A 15,830-nucleotide genomic window follows, 5' to 3' on the forward strand; every position below is an offset into this window, starting at 1 on the left:
TTCAATGAACTAGTATTTTTCTTCAAGTTAAAGTACATATAAAAATAATAAGTCATCTCTAACTTATATAAATTCAGCATTCCTGGTAGAGAGTGAAGAACTCAACTGCTTTCTCATTAGCAACAATGCATATTAATAGGCTGGATACAAACTTAATAGAAATCATAACCCAAAATTTAATTGAATTAAATATCTTGCTTACTTGGCAAGTTATCTAAAAAATTAGTTTAATGAATCCTCTCCTAAACTGAAATTATCACAAGTCTAGTTTACAATCCCATGTTCTTGCTGTGATATAGTCCAAGTTAGTTATTTGATTAGCAAGTTAGTTTATTTGTTATGTTAGTTACTTGGAGTGCAAGTAACTTACTTATATGTATATATGTATAGTGTAATTTATTTTTATAATCCAATACAATTACTTTTCATTCTCTTTCGCATTCCTCCCTCACCTAAGTGCATCAACATTAACAAATTGGTATGTAGAGCTTTTGGTTCCTTTTTCTTGATCATAAATTCAAGATGAAAAAAATTGTATCCGATGGAGAAAACAGATGCAATCATTATTTAGTTTCATGAAACCTTAGAAGTGGTTACTAATGGCGTTCCCGAGTTTGTTCACAATGCAAATGATGCTCAAAAAATCATTCACAAGGATGCCAAGAAGAAAGATTACAAGGCTACATTCGGTATTCAATTTGTAATAGATGCGGGAAATTTTGATCGGATTTCTCATGTTGAATCGACGAAGGAGGCAAGGGATATTCTTGTCAAGCATTATGAAGGTGGTGAGAAGATTAAAGTTATCAAGTTTCAGGCATTGTGAAGGTAGTATGAGTTACTACAGATGGGAGAAGATGAAAAGATTGCACGCTATGTCTCGAAGGTTCAGAATCTTATTCATGACACGAAAGATTGTGGTAAAGTCGTAACTGATAAGATGATAGTTGAGAATGTAATGTATACCTTGACCTCTCACTTTGATCACATTATCATAGCCATTCAAGAATCCAATAATCTTGAAACCTTGAAATTGGAAGATTTGGTTGGTTCGTTAGAGGAAATGAGTTAAGGATTGTCGAGAGGAAAAGGGGTTCAAGATTCGATACAAGCACTGCAAGGCGTGGAAGAAGAATGATGGTTTCAACAAGTTCAAGGGCAAAGAAGACAAGACTCAAAGCAAGAAGTCTTGGGTGAACCCTTAAAAGCATAAGGTTGATGATATGGATTCTAAATCCTTTAAAACAGAATAAGGAACCTCATATCAGATAGACAAATAGGAGAAGAAAAGTGTACAATGCTATAACTGTGAGAAATGGGGTCACTTGGCCAAGATTGATGGTACAATAAAGACAAGGGAGTGACAAAAGGCAAGGAAGACGAATGAGAAAAAGGCAAGGATATCAATTGTCTGCATTTTTACCATGCGCTCTTGTTTTTCATCGAGAGATACCACCATTCTTTCACCTATACATAACAAGTCGTTAGAATGCGCCCATACAAAGGAAACACCAATAAAAGTATACGCATTTTATCTTACCTAGGTATTCCTCTACTTTGTTAGCATCTTCGTGGTCCCAAGCAATGAGGATGTTGCACTCCATAGGGAAGAAGCACTCCAGAGCCTGGATCACCTCGTGATCCAGGGGAGGGAGGATGCGTGATTCCACCCTCACAGTGGCCTTAATGTCGGGAGTCCAGGTAAAAGGGAACAAAGACTCGCCTCCCGCTCCCACCATAATTGGGGACACCTGATCTACCCCCTTATTCTGGAAATTTTGTCTTTCCAATCCTCATAGGGACTGACGAAAGGCTTCAAAAAATGCACCCCGGAAAAGGGTGTAGATTCGTCCAACTACTGTTGGGGAGGGACTCTGTCCAGAAGAAATATAAAAGCACCCTGAAAGAGGGTGACACCCCAGATGACGGAACACTATCTGAAAAGCCCTAAATATTCCCCAGGTATTTGGAGTAATCTGTGAGGGGCCATGTTGACAGTAGTTAGAAACTTTGTTTCGAAAGAAGTGAAAGGAACCAGAACTCCCAAATCATAAACAATGGGGAGGTGCAAGTTGAAGTAAAGAACATAGGGATCTTCATAGGTATCCATATTCGATCTTTCATAAGCACGTCCCTCTCGCAACCGGTATAGGAGAAACTAATGTCATTGTGGAATTTGTGGATCATGTCCATAGTAGAATACAAAGAGGCTATGTCTCGCACATAATGAAAGTTGTTTTCCTTGCCATGGTAGATAAAAATAAAATCAGACACAAAGGGTTTGGAAGATGGAAGAAAGAAAGTATGAGGCATTACTTTTGATAATATAGGAAGTCCAAAAGAACCGGACTTGCATGAACACCCAATATGCTGACTCCAGAAGCGGGAAAATACCTAATGCCTAATAGCCACGTGTAAACATGGCAAACCAATCTGTCTTCTCGAGGAAAACCATCATGAGGTGCATTTAATGTTACCCATGCCTCTTCTCCTTCAACATTCAATTTGGCCAAGTTGGTTGATGTCTCATCAATACTTACACGTTTTTCTAGACCTTCTGAATGTCCACGCCACGTAAGCATAAACAAGACCGAGGCACTTTCAGCTGAGGGACTCACTTTCTAATTTCCTCTCCCTACTCTGAGGGACTCCCCATGAAGAGGGTGTCGACCTCAGCCAAGAGAACTTCCAGCAGGACAATCGACACCTTAAAAAAGAAGATTGATTTCAAAACACTTCACCCTTTAGAGGAAAAAAACCCTTGTGCTTGAGGGACTGTGTAATGTCCTATTTGTAACAGTCCTATATTGGGCGCCCCTCGCCTGACTATTGGGTCATCCAGGAGGAATCCAGGGGACTTCCCTTGTAGTCCACCCAACATGGAGGTTCAATGAGAAAAAGTCTTTGTTGACTCTAGAGATATAGTCAGTCAACAAACCCCGTAAAAAGAGGGAGCCGACGAGACCATGTCGAAGAAGCCATAAACCCTATCCCTGATGAATCCCTGTTAATACCCCATCCCTCAATGGGATAAGGGAGGTGTAAGACCCCAATTTTTACCCTAAGATCCCTCATGATATCTCATCATACGCATTGGCTTTGGGATCACACCTTGGCATCCTTCTTACCCCTCATTCATTGGGTTTGCATTGGGAGAGGTCACCAAGCACATTTTGATTGTATCATACTTTTTATTTCATTGTTCACTAACCAAAATACCAAAAATATGTCAATGTATAGTTTGTTGCTTTTGTAGGTAGTGTTTATGCTCACCTGTGTTCCATCAAGTCATATCTAGGGTTTGAGATCCTCAATGCAAGGAGATCAATCAATAAATGGTTCACATTTGTCCTAGACATCATATATGGATCCCTATGGTTTTCACATAGCCTTTTGATCAAGAATTCATCAAGAGTTTGAAGTTTGTTTGCCTTGGAAACCCTAATTCATATGGGGATCTTGTGTGACTTCTTCAACAAGTTTCTTTAACAATTGATCAAATATTTCAAGGTATGCTTCATATTACATCATCTTATACATATATGATCCTCCATGAGTCCCAAAAATCAATATAATGTCAAGCTAACAAGATGGTTCATGGTGGTTGACCGGAGAAAGTCAACTTGTCAAAACTGGGGTTCCCTAGACCCTATCTCCTACAATTTTTGTCATGTGAAAATTATTCCAAGAGAAAGGTTACTCAAAATGACATTCTAAACAACTTTAATGTTGAAGTAAATAGCTATTTTTTCTTGTAAAGTCATTTTTTATGATGAATGATTCTAGGTTATTTTGGCTGAACCCTAGTTAGGAGGTCAACTTCCCAAGACCATAACTTGCTCAATTTTTATGATATGAAATCCATTCAAATTCCATGATAAAATTCAAGATGTCTACTTCAACTTTTATGTTTGGAGGAAGTTCAAATTCAACTTTCAAATGCATGTTCCAAGAGGAAATATTATAGGTCATTTTGGGCCACTACCATTGAACAAGTGATTTTCCTCAACTTCTAAAATGCATATCTCCTTCATGCCAAATCCAAATGAGGTCAAATTTGTGACCATATTTAAGAGGTTTGAAAGAGATACAACTTTTATGAAGGAACTTTTTCCATTTGAAGTCCATAGCAAAAGTTATTCAAGGTGGAAGAAGTGAACATTTTACTTGGTACTTAGAAAATTTTCAAATATGTTTGATTTTCCAAACTTCCACCTCAAAATTCATCATGATCCAAGCTTCAAATGGAAAAGTGTTCAACATGAAAGTTGTTCCCCTTGATCTCACCTTTCCAAACATTCTAAGATCATCTCATTTGGATCAAAATTGAAGGACTTGTGCATGGGTGCAATGTGTGGTACCATTTGGAAGAATTTCATGATCAAACTCATTCCAACTTTGCATGGCTTAATGCAACACTTTCAGCATGACCTATGCATGATTTTGGACCTTTACAAATGATTTTTTGGGCTTTGTGCACGCCCATGCTAGCTCATGAAGAAACTTGTTATTTTTGAACATTTGAAAGAAAGTGTATGGAAATAAATTGCCAAGGCTATAAATAGGTGTGCATTGTGATCAAAACTTCATCAGCACCTTGCCCAAGCTTTGGTAGCCTAATCCAAACCCTCCATTGCATAGAATTTCTGAAGATTTATTTTGAAATCGATCTTGAACTTCATCTTCTGTTTGGAAGTTCAAACTCCAGAAATTCACTTCCCTTTTCATCTCAATTGGTTTCTGCAAGCAAGAGGAAGAGAAAGCAAGCAAATCCAAATCAAGATCAAGTGAATTTGAAGCAGCTCGGAGGTGATTTTTCAGAAACTTCATCTCTTCAATTTTGTCTCAATTCTTCACCATTCTTTGTGATTTTTGGTTGTCTGAAGTCCTACCAATGTAGGCAACAATATTGAGTTGCTTTGAGGTCAAATCGAAGCAACTCAGTTCATGATCCTCAAAATTCAAATCCATGTGTCTTTCTATATACTTGGAATTGGAGAAAATTGAGGCCAGATTCGAACTGCTGAGCATTTTTTCTTTGAATCCATGTCCTTGTTTTTTTATTTTAGTGATGGTTGATGGTGGATCAGTTCGGTGAGGTCCATCGGAGAAGAAGACCGGAGCCCTAGCTCCGGTGGTGTGGTGTCACGCCTCTCAACCATCAGATTTATTTAAAATGTTTTAATCATGACCTTTGGTTTTAAATACCAAGTTTGCAACGCATTGATTGTAGTGCATCATGGAACGCGCACGCTTGGCCATCAGATCTGCCACCTCAACTAATGAGGGAGATCTGATGGCCCTTGTTTTTTTTTTGTTTTTTTATTTTTATGTTTAATCCATTTATTTTGATTAATTCATATTAATTTTATTTTTAATCTAAAAAATATGGGACTTTCACCAAAAATCTTTAAATATTTTCTTCTTTTATTTTCTAAATTAAAATTATTTTTTGGATTAACTTTGATATTTTTCATGAATTAATTGTTTTTGTGCATATTTTTAATTGTTTAAAAATACTTATGACTTTTCAAAAATCATGAATTTTTTTTGCTAAGATCCTTTGACCTTGTTTGGCCTATGATAAATCTCTTGGCCTTTTATTTGGTGTTTTGAAGAGGTTTTAGGTTTTGACCAAATTAAATTGAATTTAAATACATTTTTAATTTGATTGTTAATTGATTAATTGTGCAAAAATTATGTTGAGCCATTTTTATTGACTTGTGATGTTTGACTATGTCTTTGGGCCTTGGTCAAGGTTGATTTGACTTTTTTTTAGTTAAAATCATTGGATTTAGGGGATTGATGAAATGTACATTTCATCTCCCAAAATGAATGAATGATTTTAATTTGATAAAATTCCTTCCTTGACCAATTTGTGTTTCTCTCATCTCATGTTCCTCTTCATCTTCAATCCCATTCTTTCCCATCCCTTTCATTGACCAATGAAATCTCAAGATCCTAGGGCTAATTGGTTCATCAATAACCTTGTGTTAGACGAACCAATACAAGTATGGATGAGATAGGTCCCTCCTTTGATCTTTTTTTTCTTTTAGTGTGTGGTATGTTTTAGGAGTTTGGTTCATTGTACCAAATCTCTAACATGCATTAGCACCTAAATTTTTATTGCCCGGCCTCAGATAGTTGTGACTTCTACATAAGTCCAATTACGATTGCTTAACATAGAGCTAAATTTGACCCTAAAGGCATGGCATTCTAGTAAGTGAGATTGTAAGTCTCTCATCTTTCATGGTATTGTGATTGTATATATTTGCTTGTGTATTTTGTTTGTGTTTGTGGTCTTAGGACCTTAAGATACCTAATAAACAACAAAAACCCTAAAAAAATGTTTGTGTGGACTGTTGGGTTTGATCTGAACTTTTGGACTTAGGATTAGGCAACATTCCATATGCAAAATGACTTGGCCAATGCCAACATTTCTGAGACCCAGTTATTGTAATTTGAGCTTTCATCTGATGCAAGTATTGGGATCCACTTGAATTCATCTGCTACATGGTCTTGATACAATTGTTATTTTGATCTTGTGTCTAATGCTTTATTCTGAGTTAATCAAGGAGTATTTCATCTGATATATGGGAAGATAAAGAAGACTGCTAGCTATGGAGTTGCTTTCTTGGATATGGCTATCTTTATTTGACGCCTTGATCTTCATGATGTTTGATATTGCTAATGACTTGCTGATTATTGCTTGATTCAAAGTCCAAAGGGAAAGTGGGTTTTCTATATGACATTCTTGGTTGTTGGATTGCATTTCATTGGTCAGATCTTTTCAACTCTTAACTTTTAATTTTATGCTTAGGATTAGTCTCTTAATTTCCTCCCACTTCTTAAATTTCAAATATCCCCCCCTCTTTTCAAAAACCTTTTTTGCTTGTGATTTCAAAACTTAGACTTTATTTCAAATTAGAAACTTTGACTTTATACCATTGCATTTTTTAAAATTCTTTTCTTAGATCAAATTTGTAAATGAACTTAACCATATTGACTTAAAATTTCAAAAGACAAAAAGAACTAACACTCATTCAAATTTTTTGGCCCCTTTGTGCCTCTTTTAAACTTAAATTTTGATTAAAAGCAATTCACTCACTTTGAAATTGTTACCACGAACTACGAGGTTTTGATCCCTCGTTTTTATGTTGGTACGTAGGCACAAGTCCGAAGGTCTTGTCAAACACAAAAATATAATCAAGAAATTCTTTTCTCATCCCCACACTCTATTTTTCTCAAACATCTTTTATACCAAAAAACACATACACGCATAAAAAGGGCTCCCTAGGAGTACCTAGGACACTTTGGGTGCTAACACCTTCCCTCTGTGTAACCAACCCCCTTACCTATAATCTTTGGCATTTTATTAGTTTTGATTTGAAAACTTCTTATCTCTGGGTTTTGTTCGTGCTTTTCCCTTTTCCTTTGGAAACAATAAAAGCGTGGTGGCGACTCTGGTTTTATTAACGTTAAACTTATCTATAGTTTGATGGTCATGAATTTACCGCTACAGGAGGAATTCATATTCACTCAATACCACCCAATACTGCTAAGCGGGCACTTATCTTCTAACAGTCCTAACATAGACTATTTTGTAAGAACAAAATTCGGTTCAACATCTGGCCTTTAGTTTTAATGATAATAATATATTGTTTCTTAGAGAACAATTTTTTATCTTAATGGTTTGTCTAGTATGTAGCTTTTTCTAACATAATTTGATTCTGAAGATTTGGTGTGCGACGTCATCATACTCTGGACTCAACACACTTTAACTCTGAAGAGATATAAAATTGCTTTACAAGATGATATCAAGTTTTTGAATGCTCTTAGACAATGGTTCTTATGAAAGTTTGTGCTAAAGCTTCTGATTATAACTCTGATTAAAGAGCCTTTGAAGGTTTGTCAAGCCTTCAAGATTTTTCACTCTCAAGTTCTGAAGACTCTAAAGACCAGGTTCTAAGAAACTGTGTCAAGACTCTGAAGACCAAGGTTCTGAAGGTTCTCTCAACCAGACTCTTGATCCTTCTAAACATGCTTCAACATCATTTATTCAGAAGCCTCTGATTATTAGAAGATAAGATCAAAAGTTTTTACTTAAGGAAAATAGTACATAATACAAGATCAAATATTCCTTCCACTACGTTGATTTTGTGGGCTAAGGAATGTACTATTGTACCATTTTGCTTCCCATTATGTAAGCCGTTATGTGAGGCTAAAGTTGTATTTTGATATTTAAATTCTACCATCCAACAAATCTTTTTAGTGCCTATATAAAGGAGACTTGGAAGAATGGACAAGCTGCTACTTAACACTAATTCTCACGCCGCTCTTTTATGTTACTATACACAATGCTTGTTGAACTGAATATTATTGTGTAAAGAAAAGAAAACTCACATAGAGCTTTTGTTTGTTATTATGTGAGAAATACTTTGTATTGAAATTTGTGTAATCTTCTTTTTTAGAAGCATTCTTGTAATCTCGTTGATTTAGTTGTATTCCTTGAGTAACTGGGGTATAGTCATAATTACTCGAGAAGACATTGACGAGTAGTCTTTATGTGTCTATAGTCAATATGGTTATAGTGGATTAATTCCTTGTTGATAAGGCAAAATCACCTTGGCGGGTGGACTGGGGGAAACTTAGTTAATAGAGAACCAGGATAAAAATAATTGTTTCATTTATTTTTGTTTGTTGTTTGTTGTTTATTGGGTTAGGTTGAAAACACTTTTATTTTTAGAAACCCAATTCACCCCCCCCCCCCCTTTCTTGTGTTTCTTGCCACCTTCAATTAACATTAGAGCTCCTGTTCTAATTTTGATAAGAATATCAAACACTTCACCGTGTCAAATAAAGGCCCAGTTTGTGAAACACAATGGCTGCTATCCCACCACTAGTTGCTCATGTAAATGATGGAGATCACTATAACGCTAAACCTCCTGTTTTTGATGGAGAAAGATTTGATTACTGGAAAGATAGAGTGGAAAGATTCTTTCTAGGTCATGACGTAGATCTATGGGACATGGTAGTTGATGGATACACATCTCCTGTAGATGCTAGTGGAAACAAAATAGAAAGAAGAGTGATATCGGAACAACAAAAGAAAGATTATAATAATCATCATAAAGCTAGAACCATCTTGATTAATGCTATTTCATACAATGAGTATGAAAATATCACTAACAGAGATATTGCAAAGTCCATATTTGATTCTATGAGGATGACTCATGAAGGCAACGCTCGAGTCAAAGAAACCAAGGAACTTGCCTTGATTTAGAAATATGAAGCATTCAAGATGGAAGACGGTGAAACTGTTGAGAACATGTTCTCAGGGTTTCAAACTCTTGCTGCGGGACTTAAGGTTTTGGGCAAAGGGTATTCTACTATTGATCACATATCCAGGTTCAGAAGGTAAAACTTTAGAGGAAAAAAATGTTGAGGCAAAAGACTCTAAAGTTAATCAACCAAAAGCTGATGAAGTTCAGACTCCTCTGAGGAAGCAAAAACAAATATCTTCATATTCTGAAGAATTAATTATGGGAGATAAATCTGAACTAATCAGAACTAGATCCTCATTCAAACCTTATGAAGAGACGCTTCTGGGTTTGGTGTCCCTGATAGAGCCTACATTAGTTAATGAAGCCCTTATGGATACAGCGTGTATTATGGCTATGCAATAAGAACTCAATCAATTCTCCTAAATTACGTGTGGGATCTTGTTCCAAGACCCAAAGGAACTCATGTCATTGGTACAAATTGGGTCTTCAGAAACAAGTTTAACGAACAAGGAGTGGTAGTAAGAAACAAGGCCAGACTGGTTGCACAAGGCTATAGTCAGCAAGAGGGGATTGACTATAATGAGACATTTGCACCAATTTTTAGGTTAGAGTCTATTTGTATCTTAATTTTCCTTGTTGTTATTCATAACACCATCTTGTATCAGATGGATGTTAATAGTGAATTTCTGAATGGTTACATAACTGAAGAAGTGTATGTACACCAACCTCCTGGTTTTAATAATCATAAAGACCCAGATTTTGTTTTCGAACTTAAGAAATTGTGTTATGGTATGAAACAAGCTCCTAGAGCATGGTATGAAAGACTAAGCAATTTTCTTTTAGAAATGATTTCACCAAAGGGAAAGTTGATACAACTTTGTTATGTAAAACATTCAAAAATGATATCCTTGTTATTAAAATCTATATGGATGACATCATATTTGGTTATGCTAATGCTTCTTTGTGAAAGGAATTTTCTAAGTCTATGCAGGCAAAATTTGAGATAAGTCTGATGGAAGAACTCAAGTTCTTTCTGGGAATTCAGATTAATCAAATTCCAGAAGGAACATATATCCATCAGATTAAATACACTAAAGAACTTCTGAAGAAGTTTGACATATTAGAATGTAAGATAAAAAAGACTTATATGCATCTTACATGTATCCTTGAGAAGGATGAGGTAAGTGCAAAGGTAGAGAAAAAGGTATACATAGGTATGATTGGTTCTCTCTTATACTTAACTGCTTCTAGACCTGACATTTTGTTTAGTGTTTGTTTGTGTGCTTGCTTCCAATCAGATCCTATAGAATTCCAGTTAATAGTTGTTAAGAGGATCTTCAGGTATCTTAAAGGTACAATTAACCTTGGTTTGTGTTATAGAAAATCAAAAGAGTACAAGCTAGTCGGTTATTATGATGTTGACTATACTGGAGATAGACTTGAATGAAAAAGCACTTCTGGAAGTTGTCAGTTTCAAGGAGACAACTTGATCTCATGGTCCATCAAGAAACAATCAACAATAGCATTATCAATTATTAAAGCTGAATACATTGCAGCTTTTGGATGCAGTACTCAGATGCTTTGGATGAAAATTCAACTATAATATTTTCAGATATATGAGAGTAACATTCCTATTCTATGTGATAATACTTCTGTTATTTGTTTATCTAAGAATCTTATTTTACATTCTAGAGCTAAACATATTAAGATTAAACATCACTTTATACGTGACTATGTTCAAAAGGGGATTTTAAACTTAAAATTTATTAATACAGATCATCAATGGGATGATATCTTTATAAAACCCTTTGCTGAAGATAGGTTTGTTTTCATTCTAAAGAATTTAAAAATGGATTTATGTCCATAATGAAAAAGATGATATCTTAGAATATTTAATTTCTCATAATGGTTTAATGAGACTCTGAGATATTTTGACTCTGAACATTTGAGTCTTCTGGAGTGAGAAGGTTTCATAAGTTTAGAAGTATCCAGTCAGAACTTGTTTGGTTAAACATTCTATCTTTTGGATACTAAACAATTTTTGCATTAAATAGATGTCAATCAGCCTTGGTTAGTGGAACAGTTTTAAATACAGTTGTCTTAGAAAACTGAATAGTTTCTGAACGGCTGAGTGACACATTGGGTAAAAAAAATCTTGGGATTAGGTAAAATCTTCACGTTTTACCCATTGTCATATTTTTTTTCATTATTCAAGATTTTACTCATGATTGCAAAACCCTTATATAAACCCATTTCACACACTTTTGCTACATTTTCTTCCTACACTTTCTCTCTTTTAAGCCTAAAAACTCTATGTAACCCAAAAATTTGTTCTTCATTAACAATGGCTTCTCAACAACATTCTACTCAACAAGAAAAGTAATAACCTCATCAACAAGAGCATATAAGAGAAGGAATTCAAGAACTTACACTTCCTACCCTAGTTGATCAGTTAGAAGTTCTCTGTGAGTTAATGGTGGATGTTGATAACCTCAAACAAAATGGGTATGATTTAACTGAAGATATTATAACTCAAGGATGGGAAGGTTACTTTGGACGTCTCAAAGGGCCTATTTACACTAAGTTAGTGAAGCGATTTTGGATATTTGCTTCAGCTATGAATCTTCAATTAACGTCTTATGTGTTAGGGCACAAGATCACCATTTCTGAGAATTTTGTTGCTAAACTTCTCAGTCATTATGGTTATGGGGAACGTTGCTTTGAGATGCTAGCCAAGAAGGGTAAATTGGAAAAAATTGCCAGAGTTATTTTTCAGGATATAAAGCCCTCCTCCAACACTAAGAAATTGCATCATCATCTTAGGGTTAGGTTCAAGATAATTCTAGGTTATATTCATCACAGACCTTCTACCAATTCTCCATATTACATTAACGCATATCAGAAGTACATGTTGTATTATATGTCATTTGGTGACAAGATAAAATTGTCCTCTATTTTGTTCAAGTATCTAAGGGAGATGGTTAAGGAAACAAGGAATGGATCCATTAAGCTCAGAAAATGGATACCTCTAGGAAGGTTAATTTCTAACATTTTGTTTGAAAGCAAGCTGGTGCAGAAGCTATTGGAAGTAGAAATGATAAAGGAAATGGATTTTGAAATTGGGAAGAATTTCAATGGATGTAATATGAAGAACATGTCCTTGATCACATGTGTTGTTGACCCTTCAGAGTTTCTAAACAAATGGTTAGTTAGTACTAGAAGATTTCCAGTGGATGAATATCCTTTATTCTCCGAGGAAGAATATAAAGAGGTTCTGAAACTATATATAGATGATTTCTTGGAAATAGGTGAACCTGTTGTTGCGTTATCTCACGAGTAACTCCCATATCATCTTGTTGATGTGTACCCTCTTAATAGAAAAAGAAAGCTTAAATATTTTGGTGAAGGACCTCCTGGAACTGCCAGACCCCCCATAAAAGTTGTTAGGACTTCTATAGTTGGAGTTCTGAGATACACAATGAGATCAGAAGCAGAATCTATCAGTTCTGAGCCTGATAGGCCTTCTGAAGTGACTTCTCCTAGGTGTCATGGTAAGTATCCTATGACTGAGACTTCTTTTTACTTTTCTAGTTTTGATCTCTATTCTTCATATATTCCTCCGCAACATTCTCCACCACTATACATTCCTTTTGGAACTATAACAACTCCCCCTCAAAAACCATCAAGTGTTTCTGAAACAATCACCACACATTTACCATTTATTTATATAACATTCCACATACTTATTCCAACAATAGTTGAATCAACAACCATCACAACCATTTTAAATTCTTCTGAACCCACAATCATTATACCACTAACATTACTCTTTCAAGTCCGAAATCCAAATACAACTTCTAAAACAACCCCCATTATCTCCACTGAGCAACCATCTGAGCCCCTACCACCACCAACTTCTAAACCTACTCACACTAACCCTCAACCTATGGAAACAGAAGACTATTCTTTTGAATCTGTATTTTCCACACCTACCTCAATGACCCTAACAATTCCAGAATCTCGTGCCTTTCAGAAGACATACCTACTCCACCAACTTCATCCCCCAACCTATCATTGACACCTTCATGGAACGAATCAGAAACAATGAGCCTTCTACCCCTGATTCTTCTAACCAAACCATTGAAATTTCTTATGATTCTGAGATACAATCTGAACCTAACCCTATCACAGAGCCTTAGGAATTTGATGATTTAGTTAGACAGTTCAAGTCAGATGTTGAGATGGTTGCCATTCCCACACCTTTGAATGAATTGTTGACTCAATTTGAAATCAAGGTTATTGCTAGAATAAACATTTACACTGAAGTTTTCACCTCTAATGCAAACCTCTTTGAAGTGTGTACTTTGTGTAACAACTTTAGAAGGTGGGTTAACTTCAGCTCTAGGGAGTTGAAATATTGGTGTTTGAAGGATGCTCAAAGGAACTTCCATGCCAAATTCTCTAGTATTGTTGAACCTTTGCTTCATAAGGTTCCTCCAACACTTCTTCTTCCTGCACCAGAAGTGATTCCTCCTCCTCAAGAAACTTTATCTGAACAACTGACTCTTATTACTTTTGAGAAGACTTTTGAGGTTGGCAATGTTTCTGGACTGGCGAAGACTCTGGTTTTTGAAGAAGTCATTATGAAGACACTTGAAGAGCTCAAGGCTGAGAATGTTGTGGTTAGAGAAAGGTTGGACAAGGAGGATGAGATGTTCAAGGCTCAAGCTGGAATAAACAACAATATTGAAGGGATGCTTCAAGCTATCTAATCAAGACTACCACCCCTTTATTAAAACCCTAGTTTTCTTAAAACTTGTTTCTTTCTTATTTTAAGAACTTGTCTTTCTTATTATGTACTTCTGCTTTCCTAAATGAAATGAAGATTTTTTTTAGTGTTTACTCTATTAATTTTCTATCTTTTTGAATGATGACAAAGGGGAGAAGAGTGATTGGTGTTGATATACCTATTTCTGATTCTGACACCCAAACATTTGTCTTTAATGTTCCTATTTATGACTCTAGTAACTTCTCTAGGAACTTTGAATAATTTCATCATGTTTCAAGTTAACCAAGCTTTTCAGTAGTTAAGACATTTATCAAAAGACATTAACCAAGTTGAAGGCTTTAACTAAGATGATCTGGGTTAAGTTCAAGTTAACCATGCGTATACAAGTTCTGAACCAAACGAAGTTCTCAACTAGGCGTATATAAGCTCTGAACCAGACATATACAAGGCTCATAACTAGACATTGGTATATAAGCTCTGATAATAACCAGGTGTATACAAGTTCTGACAAACCAAGCTCTGATACAAGGACGATAACCATACTTTCTGATACTCAAGGCAAAGTCAAATTCTGAAATACTTGAGTAACCAGGCTTCTGCATTTTAGGAAGTTACTTTTGTAGCCAGGCTTCTGCACTCTGGGAAGTTACTTTTGTAACCAGAATTCTTCATTTTGGGAAGTTACTTCTTTCATGTTTTTTGAGATATTCTTATATGATTAAGATTATTTTAAGTCTTAAATTCAGGGGGGGGGGGGGGGGTCTTGTAAACCTAACTCTGAAGTTCTAACCTAAAAAATAATTTTAATAGTATAAAATTCAGGGAGAGTTTACAAACCTCACTCTGATGTTTTTGTGTCATTTAACCAAGTAAAACAATTTCATTCAAATACATGGTTTTGTCATCATTAAAAATGGGGAGATTGTAAGAACAAGATTTGGTTATGTATCGGAGTTTAGTTTTGATGATAATAATACATTCTTTCTTAGAGAATAATTTTGTACCCTAATGGTTTTGTCTAGTATGTAGCTTTTGCTAACACGTTCTGATTCTGAATATTTGGCGTGTGATGTCATCAGACTCTGTACTCAACACACTTTGACTCTGAAGGCATACAAAGTGCTTTACAAGATGATGTCAAGTTCTGGAATGCTCTTAGATAATGGTTCTGATGAACGTTTATGCTAAAGCTTTTGAGTGTGACTCTCATTAAAAAGCCTCTGAAGGTTTTTCATGCCTTCAAGATTATACGCTCTTAAGTCCTGAAGACTCTGAAGACTAGGTTCTAAGGAACTATGTCAAGACTCTGAAGACCAAGGTTCTGAAGGTTCTCTGAAAAAGACTCTTGATCCTTCTAAACATGTTTCAACATCATTTATTTAGAAGCTTATGAATATTAGAAGATAAGATCAAAAGGTTTTGCATAAGGAAAATAGTACACAGTACAAGATCAAATATTCCTTCCACTACGCTGATTTTGTGGGCTAAAGATTGTATTATTGTACCATTTTTCCTCCCATTATGCAATCCCTTTTATGCAAGACTACAACTGCATTCTGATATTCCAATTCTACCCTATAACAGATCTTTTCATTTCCTATATAAAGGAGACTTGGAAGAATGGACAAGCTACTACTTAACACTAATTCTCACGCTGCTCATTTACGTTACTACACACAATGCTTTTGTTAAACTGAATATTATTGTGTAGAGAAAAGAAAACACACATAGAGCTTTCGTTCATTATTGTGTGAGAA

This window comes from Lathyrus oleraceus, chromosome 5 (assembly GCF_024323335.1).
Source record: "Lathyrus oleraceus cultivar Zhongwan6 chromosome 5, CAAS_Psat_ZW6_1.0, whole genome shotgun sequence".
NCBI classification, from domain to species: Eukaryota; Viridiplantae; Streptophyta; class Magnoliopsida; order Fabales; family Fabaceae; genus Lathyrus; species Lathyrus oleraceus.